Source organism: Nymphalis io, chromosome 15 (assembly GCF_905147045.1).
Source record: "Nymphalis io chromosome 15, ilAglIoxx1.1, whole genome shotgun sequence".
Classification (NCBI taxonomy): Eukaryota; Metazoa; Arthropoda; class Insecta; order Lepidoptera; family Nymphalidae; genus Nymphalis; species Nymphalis io.
The window spans coordinates 9898204-9911009 of record NC_065902.1 but is presented as its reverse complement, the minus strand read 5'-3'; positions in this window follow the sequence as shown (position 1 = coordinate 9911009).

The following is a 12806-nucleotide window of genomic DNA, read 5'->3' as shown; positions in this document are numbered from 1 at the left end:
ATCGTTTGAGGAGGCCGTTGCCGAAAGGCACACCGAAACCAGAAATATATTTTTTTGCGTTTTGTGTGTAGTTTATCTACTCAATAACAGCTAAAATCCCTTGAGCTTATAGCCGAGGTGGCCTAGTAGTTAGAACGCGTGAATCTTAACCGATGATCGTGGGTTCAAGCCCGAAAAAGCACCACTAAATTTTCATGTGCTTATATTATGTTTATAGTCCATCTCGTACTTGACGGTGAAGGAAAACATCGTGAGGAAACCTGCATGTGTTTAATTTCATTGAAATTATGCCACATGTGTATTCTACCAACCTGCATTGGAGTAGCGTGGTGGAATAAACTCCAAACCTTCTCTTCAAAAGGGAGAAGAGGCCCAGCAGTGGGACATGAACAGGCTGTTACTTTACTGTACTGTACTATCTACTCAATGTTTTAGTTTCGTTATAAAAAAAATTATTATTATATTTATGTGTATAGCCTAGCCTAATCGTTTTATTCATAGTATTTCGGTGTTTTACTACAAAATTAATAAAATACTATTAGTTTCATGTAAACAAGACCAATGTTCAAACAAAAATGTGTTCATAGGCAACACAATGCACAAAATGTTAGCCTAAAACCAAGGCATCGGCTTCAAAGCGGGAGCCTCTTTGTTTGCGCTGGAGAGTGCTCGTGTCGCGTTGCCTGACCGGGCTAGTGACAAACAAATGAATACACGGTTTGTAAGAATGACAAGTATTATAATGAGTTTTAGAAATCTTATGCAATAAAAAAAAATGTCCTCATATCATTTAACGGTCTTACTTATAAGCGTTGCTGAGCATGTTATAAGTCAAATAATACTATGTCTTTGTCTTTCGAATGTCAAATTAATAATGTCAGAAAGAGTGAAATAGTGATTAACTAAACACGCTATGCAAGGTTTATAAGAAAAGCCGTAGATATGTCTAAATTAAACATATCTGTGATTCGATTTATTATTTGTAAATTAAATTACTTAATACGAATGTATAAAGATACGTGTGTGTTTGTGTTATGACTGCATATACATTTTGTAAAATATTTGTATGTATTAAGTTACATATTTTTTTTAAGAGTATGGCAGTGTGTAGTAATATCAACAAGGCTTTTATATTAGCTCGCAGACATCAGCTTAAAGCTGAGAGCATTTTGTTAATAAGCCTGCAGTCATATAAGCAACCAGGATTTTTTTATCTGTCGTCACAACAATTGCAAATAAGTACCTTTAGTTATAAATAAGGGTATGACCCAAAAACTCATGGATAGGATATTTTTTTTGGGATATTCTCAAATAAAATGTTTTATAACAACGATAGACGGTAAGACAGACAGACAGAAATAATATCGAATATAATTATTTTATCGTTTAACAAATGTCTTTTGTTATTTTTAAGCGGTTCTATTATCATAACTGATTAATTAATAATATAATAAACAAAGGAACACAAATATATAAATTGTAATTATTTTCTGCAGTACGTTGTGATGCGTGTATTCCATATTCATATCAATAATTCATTTTTTTAACAATGTCGGTTTTTGAAAAGTTTTACTGTATAAATAAGTCCCATGCAAGGTCTATTTGGGCAGTTTTTTCAGAAAGCACGAGTACTTACTTATTTAAAACAAAAAAAAGCATTGCAAGTCGAAAAACGTAGAACGCAGAATAAATTAACAACCTGTGAATTTCCCACTGCTGGGCTAAGGCCACCTTTCCTACCTTTTTTTGAGGAGGTCTGGAGCTTGCCACCATCCCGCATGGTAGAAGCCATACTGCTCCAATGCGGGATGGTGGAATACATATGTGGTAGAAATTAGATACATGCAGGTTTCCTCACAATGTTCTCCTTCACCGTAAAGCAAGAGAAGAATTATAAACACAATTTAAGCACATGAAAATTCAGTTGTGCTTGCCCGAATTTGAACCCACGATCATCGGTTAAGATTCACGCATTCTAACCACTAGGCCATCTCGGCTAGAATAATAGTATCCTAAAAAAACTTTCTTCCTTTATTTCCGCTTTCATCAAAACTGAGTTTCGTGGGAATGTTCAAAAAACTCGTCAAAATTGCGTCAAGTAGTGATGTCTGAAAGGTCGAACCCATTAGGGACCCGACCCTCTAGTGCATGGAAATACGACACTTTTCTTGCAAAATGTACGGTTCTTCGGAGATTTTCTCACAGGGTAAGTAAATATACTTAGTAACTTATAAAGAGTTTTAGAAAAAGTAAGTGAGAACTCTGTTAAGTAAATATGAACTTTGAATGTTTGTTCAATACACGGATTTCTTGGATACACCATAATATAATTACAAGAATGTAAAAAATATGATTACAAAAATGAAATAAAAAGTTTTTATAAAAATAAAAACCTTATACCTAACATTAAAATTACAATATCTCCTACAACAATTTTTAGAAGGTAATCTTTAATCCAGAAAATAGCTAAAGTTATTTTTTTATAAATATTGTACTGGACGGGCGATTTGCAAGAAATCAGAGAAATAGCCATACGAGAAAGAAGTATAGATAGATTTCGAACTCTTCTTAAGACTTAGTAAGAAATTAATTCTGAAAATTATAAGATGTTACGTATCTTTAGCAAGTAATAGATATAAAGATGTATTTGTAATATGTTACTAAGCACAATTTACATACCAAACATTTATACTTTCTATAATACTGCAAAGTTAGTAATTCAAATATGTGACATTTATATTTAGAATCACGGCAAGAAGAAAAAAAGGCACATACTTTTATATTTTAATTTATATATAATATCACAATAATATCAGCATCCTTCCAAGCGACTACACCAAGTTCATCCATCATATTTCATTTACCCCATTTTCTTAAAAATATAATTAAAAATATAATTGTTTTTACGTCTGTTTTTCTTTTAATTTTTTTTAACATTACACTATATATTACTTACATTATAAATCTGAAAGTATTTTTTATTTGAATATTTTGAATTAAGATCTACCAGTCTGATTTAAACGCTATTTTTCCGTAGCCCATTTATTGGAAGAGATTCTGACTATATAAAATTCAGTTTGAGCAAGTTTTTTCATTTATTTTGAAACTAGATAGCGCGATTCAGAAAATCGAATAAATTAATTAAAGCCACCTATTGATCAATTTAGAAACTAACACATGTCACAAAATTATACATAACCAATATTAATATAAGTATGAAATTTTATTAAACTACTAATATACTATACGTTAAAGACATAAATGTGAAATGAAATAAATAAAGTGTGTTAGAGGAAGTACTCACGTGGACATCATAAGGATAAGTTTTAATAACTTTAACGTTTTAATATACACTAGATAAGAACTAGAGTCACGGGTCACGGGTTGGTGGTAAGACTTCTGCCAACTCTCCAAGTTCAGCAAAGTCGTTCACCAATTCCGCCGTGCAATGTTTCACACACCTCGACTTTTATTTTTGTTTTAAACAATATAAACATTTATATTACAAGAAAAAATATTTTTATATTTTTGTCCGGTAATTTTCGCTTCGTTCGCAGACCAACTCCCCGAAATTTCCTTACAATCGGATGAATGGTAAGAAGAACACATAAAAAACAAACACAAATATTCATTTTTATTTATAAGGAACATATTACTGACGTCCTAGCTTCGCATGATTTCATCATGTGTCATTCTTTGCCATATTAATATATAAGTAAATTTTAATGAAATCAGTATCAGTTCTACATATTTACAAATTATTCTAAATAATTAATTATAAAATGATAATTAATACAAAGCGCCTTCAATTTTTTTCCCGAAGTACCCTCGTGACAACAGCGCCGCAGCAATTAAGGACATCATTCTTACATTGTAAGAAACAAATATACATTTGAAGTATAGGCGCCATGCCACATGAGATGTGTTTATCACGAAACGAGAATGTACATAGTAAGCGCCTTTTCTCTTTATAAAAATAAAACGAAAAAGTTTTATATTTACAACAAATCCTTAATGGCAACCCTAGATTATTTGTAGATATATTAATTATATCTACAAATAATCTAGGGTTATACTGTTTTTGTCTTAATAACATATATCATAAGTCTAAGTTAAGGGTTTTGGCTTAGTATCATTAACGTACATGGTGGCACGCAGATCGTATCGTTTATTTTTAAAAACAATTTTAAGAGCGTCACAATGCATTTGCGACATTAACTTGTTAAAAATACGATAAATATCCCAGTGATGTTGACAGCAGATTAAGTGAGGCTGTCAAGACCAAGGGTCAATTCTACTAAATTATAAATGTAACTATTAAAACTAAAATATCCTGCAAAAATGCACTAATGATAAATTATGAAACCTTCTTCGTGCTACTAATTATTCCTTAAGCTTAAGCCCTTCAAAATAAAGCCTGTGACTGCGTGCTGCTGATAGAGAAATTAGACGTTCCTTACATCTAATATATTATAACAGCTCGCTTTCTACTTATTACAGTATTATTTGGTTGCAAATTTCGAGCTTTGGAAGCCATAACATACGTAAAGAAAGGTAATTTTTTTTAATTAAAATGGATGTTGTTATACCTTCTTTGAATAAATAGATTTTGTCAGAATTTATCCGATCATCAAAAAAGCTAGCATGTATGTTATGTTTTGATGGAGAAGGTATTTATTCCATCCACTTTTTTCAAGCTCTCCGCTAGAAAGCACTGCAGCACAATTTTTCGATAATTATCGTTACTAAATAACTGAGAACTGAAATAATACGGAAAATAAAACTATTATAACAGAGTTTAAAACATCTCTACTAATTTGAAATTTTCAGTAATGATAACTCAATGTTATACAGATCGCTTTGTGATAAGAAATCGCAGAATCAATCCTGACCATGGGTCCACTGTATATTGTTGTCTACACTCTTAACAAAAACTTTATACTTAATTAAATATTATTAAAATAGGAATTTTAGTAATTTATTTAAGAACAGACATTCCTAGCATGTAGAAAAAAACATGTATTTGTTTCTTTTACGAAAAATGTTACGACGTTTTAAACTTAGTATCAAAAAATAAGTAGGTACATATAAGTGAGACAGTTAATGATCCTATGATATAAAATAAATAATAGCTAGCTACATATTATGAGCTTTGCGCTCCCCATTAATTGAGGAAGGTATAAACTGTATAACTTCTCACTACGACCCTAAGGAGCGGAGCAATAACCATAAACGACAACCAATCTAGTAAACTATAGGCGAGTTTTATCATGGTAAGGTCCAGGTTATGTAGGATTAATGTTTTTGAAATAATATTTTTTTTTAGTAAATAATAATAAATATTCTTTTAATATAACCATTATATAATATAATTCATAAAATAAAAATGTTTTTCTTTAAATAAACAAATTTCTGGTGTTGGCTTTGGTATATCTTTCTATTTTTTTTACAAGAAGATTAAATTTGCGACTTGTTTCTTGTACATAGTTTCTACATTACGAACCGCACACAAATACTGCTAGGTACACCTATGTTCCCTCCACTTCAATGTGACGAGATTAGCTATATATGCATTCTGAGAAAGGGGAATGTAAAGCTGCTTTCATAAGTCCATCCTTTTACTATGAACTCCTTAGCAGAAATTTCTAGAAACATTGAGCCGACAATTAATCCAAACTCAGAAACTCGTGAATATCAATAATTGTAAACCAGCAACCAGAACAACGATGCAATCGAATCTTTATACGTTATCTTTACTGATAAAGTCCTGACTGTCTCTCAACGAAAATCCAAAGCTATACATTCAGTATTAAAATCCAAAGCTATACATTCATTTGAAAAGCATTTTCAACATTGATAATTTTGTAATGTAAGCATCTGCAAAGAATAATAAGAAGGTATTGGAAAACTATGTACGAATTTTACAAGTACGACGTCAGGACGGCCAGCTAGTGTCTAATAAGCCCAATAGATCTTGTAAATCACACATTAACCATGACCGACACAAACGAAGATATATCGTCGTTTCACCTCAGTCTATAATGTTAGAAGTAAACGAAGCAAACGCCCTCCGAATCTCTTTTCGTAAACACGCTTCGTTGAATGAAGCGAACGACTGGAAAAGTGCTTTGAGATCAGATCATTTGGTTTAAATGATAAAATAAAAATCATTCAAACATATTTCGAAGCGAGAATAGTTCTGTGTCTTTTGGATTTATATATTTTATTTATAAGAGAATCAAACAGTAACACAATTCTTAAGTAAGTACATCACATAATAAATACATAAATAAATTTTATACAGAAATATTTGACACATATAGTAAAAAAAATGGGTAATAATTAAATATTAAAACAAGAACAACAACAATTTCATTGAATAATAATAATAATTAAAACGAAATTTTAAAATATAAATTAAATAGATGATTTGATTAGATTTTTAAAATTCTTAATTCGAACGTCCCTTAATTATTATTTTTATGTCAAAGGGGGCAAACTAGCATGAGGCTCACTTGATGGAAAGTGACTACCACCGCCCATGGACACCTGCAACACCCGAGGGCTTGCAGGTGCTTTGCCAGCCTTTAAGGAATGTTTGTATGTCATATCGGTTCGGAAAAGTCGCCGGTGATAGCTGGTTCCACAGAGTGGTTGTGCGAGGCAGGAAATGACTTAAAAATTTCCAGACATCAAGGTGGTGTGGGTAGAATTTAGAATTCTGACGCGATTCTTACGGGAATTAGGAATTAAGCGGCTGGGACTAATCCAAACAATTCCTCAGAACTTTTCTTAGTTTTTTTCTATTTATTTATAATAAACATACCTGATATCAAGTGACCATGGAATTTAGTATTCCAAGAAGCATTCAGAATTTATTGCCCATACGCTGCCAAGTTTACTTAGTTTAGTTCAGTGAAGTAACTATTCTTATATAATCACGGTGTATATTCTGATATAATAATAAGTATGAATAAGAATCCATACTTATTCATTCTTATTTGCACTTTCCACAAAAGTATGTTTACAGTAAGTAGTTGGGCTTACAAAGAAGTATTAATTACTTCCTTATAAGTTATATATATATACCTCTATTCTATGTATGTCCTTATTAATAAACATTGTTTAGCGTGTGTGTACATTGATTTCTCTCTTTCCGTCAACAATGATTTGACATTCGAAAGAAGAAGACACAGCATTGCTTAAAAACATATATTTAAATTATATTTACTATATTGAAATGTCCAAATATCATCATATGAAAACAATGAGCTTAAGACAGTAGACCCAGTTAAAAAGTTTAATAATGCGATTCTTTGATAGTCGAATTCTTTAAAATTTCTGCTATGGTTGTGATAATTTTATCATCCATTTAATATGTTGTCATTTAAGGACATATATTTGATAAAATGTAGAATATACTTGGTGGTAGGGTTTTGTGCAAGCTCGTCTGGGTAGGTACCATTTACTCATTAGATATTCTACAGTAAAACATTACACCACCATCACACCATCTCCCCCTAGCACGGGCAAACAATAGTAAATTATATATAACCAAAAATTTTATTTCGTTATATTCTTTTTTGTCATTGTTCTCAATTGCACATGTTTGATACACATATATAGCTCTAATAGTTTCACACAAAGTCAATTTATTGCAATTTCCACTGTTACTAGGTCAAAAGAACGAAGCTAACAAGGAAGCTAGACTTTTATTGCGCTTATAATTAAAATTTCTATTTCGTTTTCGTCGCTCCATACGAACGACGGATGTTATACAAAATGGATATTTCAGTTCAAAACACTATTTTTTTCTTAATTATTTTAATTGTGTATTCGAATTTATAGTATTTCACGTATCACCACTTAAGATTCATTGTGTTGATTATATATTATATAACTTTAAATATTAATTGCGACGTGCGTGTAATCGTAATTTTTCTTCTCTTGGTTGATTATGATAGAATATTGGGTTTTGTGTGGAGTCGACTGGATAGTTCTTAGCTATTTTTAGACCCGGTAGATGGCGCTGTTGCCACAACATTTTTTTTTTTATTTTGAATCTCAATTATTTTTAAAAATATTTTTTGGATTTCTCACATTAAAAAAACATACAATGCTTAATTTTCAGCCTTACTCACAATATATATTTAAAAAAAACTCGGTATAAAATCCAGGTAAAGAAAGTTGTTTACCTCATTCAGTTTTTTATTTTTATTATGATATTATTATTTGAATATGTTAAGTTAAATATTACAATGATTTTTATACCTTAACAGTGTATTGCTAGCAACATCTTGTATTAATTATAAACTTTGTATACACCTGTAGAGGCAAATCACGCAGTTCAATGATACAGTAATAAAAGTGTAATATACCATATTTACTTGGAACGAAAAGCTAATTTTTCTACATGTTTTGATCATGTTGATATATATGTACATATAAATATGTATAACAATTAAGAGTAGAGTAAATGGGTATAGAAGTAACAAATTTAAAGATAACATTATCACAACGCACATCAATTATTCTTTTTTCAATTTTGACTAAAATTCACAAAACATTTCGCATCGGAAACGGAATATCCTTTGTATTCTTTAACGATACACGGGAATCCCGTCGAGTGCACTCCGCGTTGATTTATACTGTCTCGTTACAAGTACGATCGTATAATATTTATATTTTTTCAATAACACTTCGCACTTGTGTACATTTTTAGTAGGGATTATAAATCTTGCTAAACTCTCTGACTTATATTATAAACGTATTTATGTCTGTTTGATCATCATGACTAAACCATTGAAATGATAATAATGTTTGGATAAGGACATGGGTGTAGAAATTATGGGATGTACATAAAAAAATGGATATTTATACAAACAGAACTTTAGATCGACGCCTCGACTCGATTAATTATAATAAAAAATTTGACCGTCACGGGACGTCTAACGGATTAGAAACATCGGAATATTAAAATAGCTATTTTCGCCATATTTAGATTTAAATTTGGAATGTGTGAACAGATTGCTTGATAGATATGGAAATTGAAACATGTTAAATTAAATACGCTTAATGTAAAATACAATTATTAAATATATTCTAAATAACACTTTTATAATAAATATTCAATTTAATCGAGAACATAAAAAAAGTTTGCTACGCAAATTAGTTCTTTCCAAGGCAATATAAACCGACTCATCCTAATCATTACAAATTAGGTAATTAAAATTGTCCCTCTATAATTATCTCAACCCTTCATTGAAGACTTAGTCGGCTTAAATGATATTACTTAATCTGTTCATTCTGTAATTATTAGGTACCGACTTTTGTAGACGAAATACGATTCTAAGAGCTTCTATGCCACCGTCCAAATACATTATTAAACCTAACATGGGAATACCCTTTATCCTGGATTGAATAGTGTTTGCAAATGTATCTAATAGTTATTAGTTAATAATCTACACCACTATAGATCATTACATATGTACATTCGATGTATTTTGTATATCGTGTGTATTATACTACTGCCTCCCTGGTCTAGTGACATGATGTAAGGCCGCAGACCCGGAGGTCCTGGGTTCAATTCCCAGGTCAGGCCAATTAAAATTTATTGGGTTTTTCTGTCAGAAAATTCTTAGTAGCCTCCCGGAGTCTGGAAGTTGGTAGTGTGTACACTCCCGTTTTTCATAACAAGTATATGTTTGTACCCTAATAAGTTTCTTCTCAAGGCTGTGTTTCTTTTCCGAGCCGGTGGTAGTTTCTAATTCGACAATCAATAAGTAAGTGTACACTAATCTTAGAATAGATTAAAAGTGTACTTCAATGTTGAATAAAATATATTGATTTCATATAAAAGCCTCGTTTCCTATAAAACAGGTGATTTGAAGGTAACTCCAGCACATTCAAGAGCGAGTTGGATATACGCTGACATATGCTGATATATGCTGACATTTAACCCAACACCTTCAGATATTTCAAGGATATTTTTTTCGCCGCTGATGAATTCGAAAAATACAAATCAACCACGTGAAAAATTAGTAGACCGAATTTGAATCTCTTTATATCTCGTTATTTTTACTGTATTCTAATACTGAACTGTATGTTAATTAGTCATTTGAAATGACATTTTATGCAAACGAGGTTTGTACAATACATCAGAGCTCTATTTGACTAGGGCAAATATTGAACCAACATGATTCATTTCACACACAAACCTAATTGCACCGCTAATTGGTGCTGAGCATTTAAGGAATATACACAATGTCAGACTCTAATTAAATGCATTTAAATGAAAGAACGTAACAACGCCATAATTACGAAAGGCTACGCTTACAAGAGCGTAATAATAGATCTAGAATTGCATCTCAGTAATTGATCCTCAGATTAGAAACAATTGCTTTAAATGGAAATGGAAATACTAATTGCTGGAATCTCTGGAAATTATGCTATTTTAACAAGCTTTTATTGAACTTGTAATGTAAAAAACAGTTTTTTTTAAGTCAAATCTAGAAAATAATTAGAACTACATGTCTGCTTACTGAGTTGAAGTTTTACATATTGAGAATTAGCTCCAGACGAAGGAATTCCTCAACCGTTAACAGCATAGATACAAAATCTTGATTTATATAAAATTTATTTTAGAAAGGTATATATTAGTAATATACAAAATAGTTATGGTAATTTGTGTTCTTTTTTAGGCGGACGAGCATATGGGCCACCTGATGGTAAATGATCACCAACGCCCATAGGCATTGACATTGTAAGAAATGTTAACCATCGCTTACATCGCCAATGCGCCGCCAACCTTGGGAACTAAGATGTTATGTCCCTTTTGCCTGTAATTACACTGGCTCACTCACCGTTCAAACCGTTACACAACAATACCAAGTACTGTTGTTTTGCGGTAGACTATCTGATGAGTGGGTGGTACCTACCTAGACAAGCTTGCACAAAGCCCTACCTGCCAACACATTTAAAATTTTAATTATTTATTTAGATAATTTAACATTTGTTTTCATAATGCATATATAAGAATGACGAATGAGACAATTAATGCAGTTAGTTGAATAAGAAATATTTTGATTTGATTTCTAATTAAATAAAATCTTGAATGGTAAAAGGTAACAGCGTAATAGCTTCCAAACTGCTAGATACATATCAGAATTTAGTAACGATAATAATTTTATTGCCTCTACCAGGGCTTCGAACCTAGAACCTCATGATCTACAGGCCGGAAAGCTAGCATCTAGATAATTAAATTAGTATATCTATCATGAACATATCAGGGGATAATTGAATGAAAATAACATGCAATTTTCACATAACATTTAACACAATATACGTTTTATAAGTATATTTAAACTCAAATTTATTTATTTGCAAAAGCAACATTATTTTAAATTACAATAACATGGGGTATCCAAATAAATTAAATCTAATAAAACATTTAACTGACCTCAAAAATCTTTTATAAAACGTATTTCCAAAGATATAATATCATAAATTATTCAAAGATATAAAACAAATATCACTATATATATATATATATATAAGTTCGCTTATTTCATGACCATATTCGTTGGGCTCGTGATCCCGATAACAATTTCTGCCAGTCCATAAATTTTATAGTATGAAAAATGATCACACTGTCCACTTATCGCCGTCGGTGCGAAAACTTAAAGGATAAAATTTTATCTTTACACAAAAGATTACGAAAGTACTATTAAATATTTCACGATATATTTGTGTGTATAATGACAAATGTTTAGCTAAATTAGAAAGAAGTTATTATATAAGTAAATAATAAATTATATGACAAAAATGATGTTTGACGAGTAAATTGGTTGGGCTTAAATATTTTAACATATTGTTCGTTACAATACATACTAGAATAAAATGCTTTTTTATTGCAAAGACAAACCATTTGTCACTCTTATAATTATTTAAATCTGTAGGAAGCATTTCTAATTTTAAGAATCTTTATATAACCTGACATTTTTTACTAATATTATTATTTTAATATTAATATTGTAATTTTAATATTGTAATTTTTTCTAATCCATTTTTATTAATGTGTTTTGCTCTTAATATTTTTGCTATATTTAGAAACTTTATTCGTATAAGTATGTGTTATGTGCATTAATTGTATTTGTTAACGATCGGAATTAAAATAAAAAGCGTATTGAATGATATGCGCTTTACACAAATGATAGGTCAGGTCGTTATCTATTAATTTTTCGTTGCAGAGCCAATCGTTGTCCTCGTCAGTTTTGCGTTTTTTTCTTGCTCTTGTTTATGTAACCGCTCGAACAGTATTATTCTATTTTACTGTTTGTTTTCTATACTTAAATAAATAAATTTATAAATGCTCTCAAATAAAATTAGACACAGTGACTATGTTATTTTTTGTTTAAAATTAAACATTAAAACTGAGTACGACATACATACACTACAAACACATATACAATGAGTGCTGCTAACTTAATAAAAAAACTTGCATAATGAGAAGGATAACACATTACCTGTAAAACAAAATTATATTCGTGTTTTTTTTTTTATTATCGCTAACAATGTTTCCCTACAAGATTTTGACACAATATGTACATACAAATTTTATGGTCTAACAATTACGATTTCATATACGAATGAACTCTTTAAAAATATTTTTTTAATAGTAGTTTTAAAAGAGTAAAACATGTTTGTTACTATTTGTCACTAGATGGCGTTGATTCATTTTTTTAAATTCCTGAATCACGCTAAGTTTTTTTGTAATAGTACGTATACGTAATGTCAATGTTATAAGA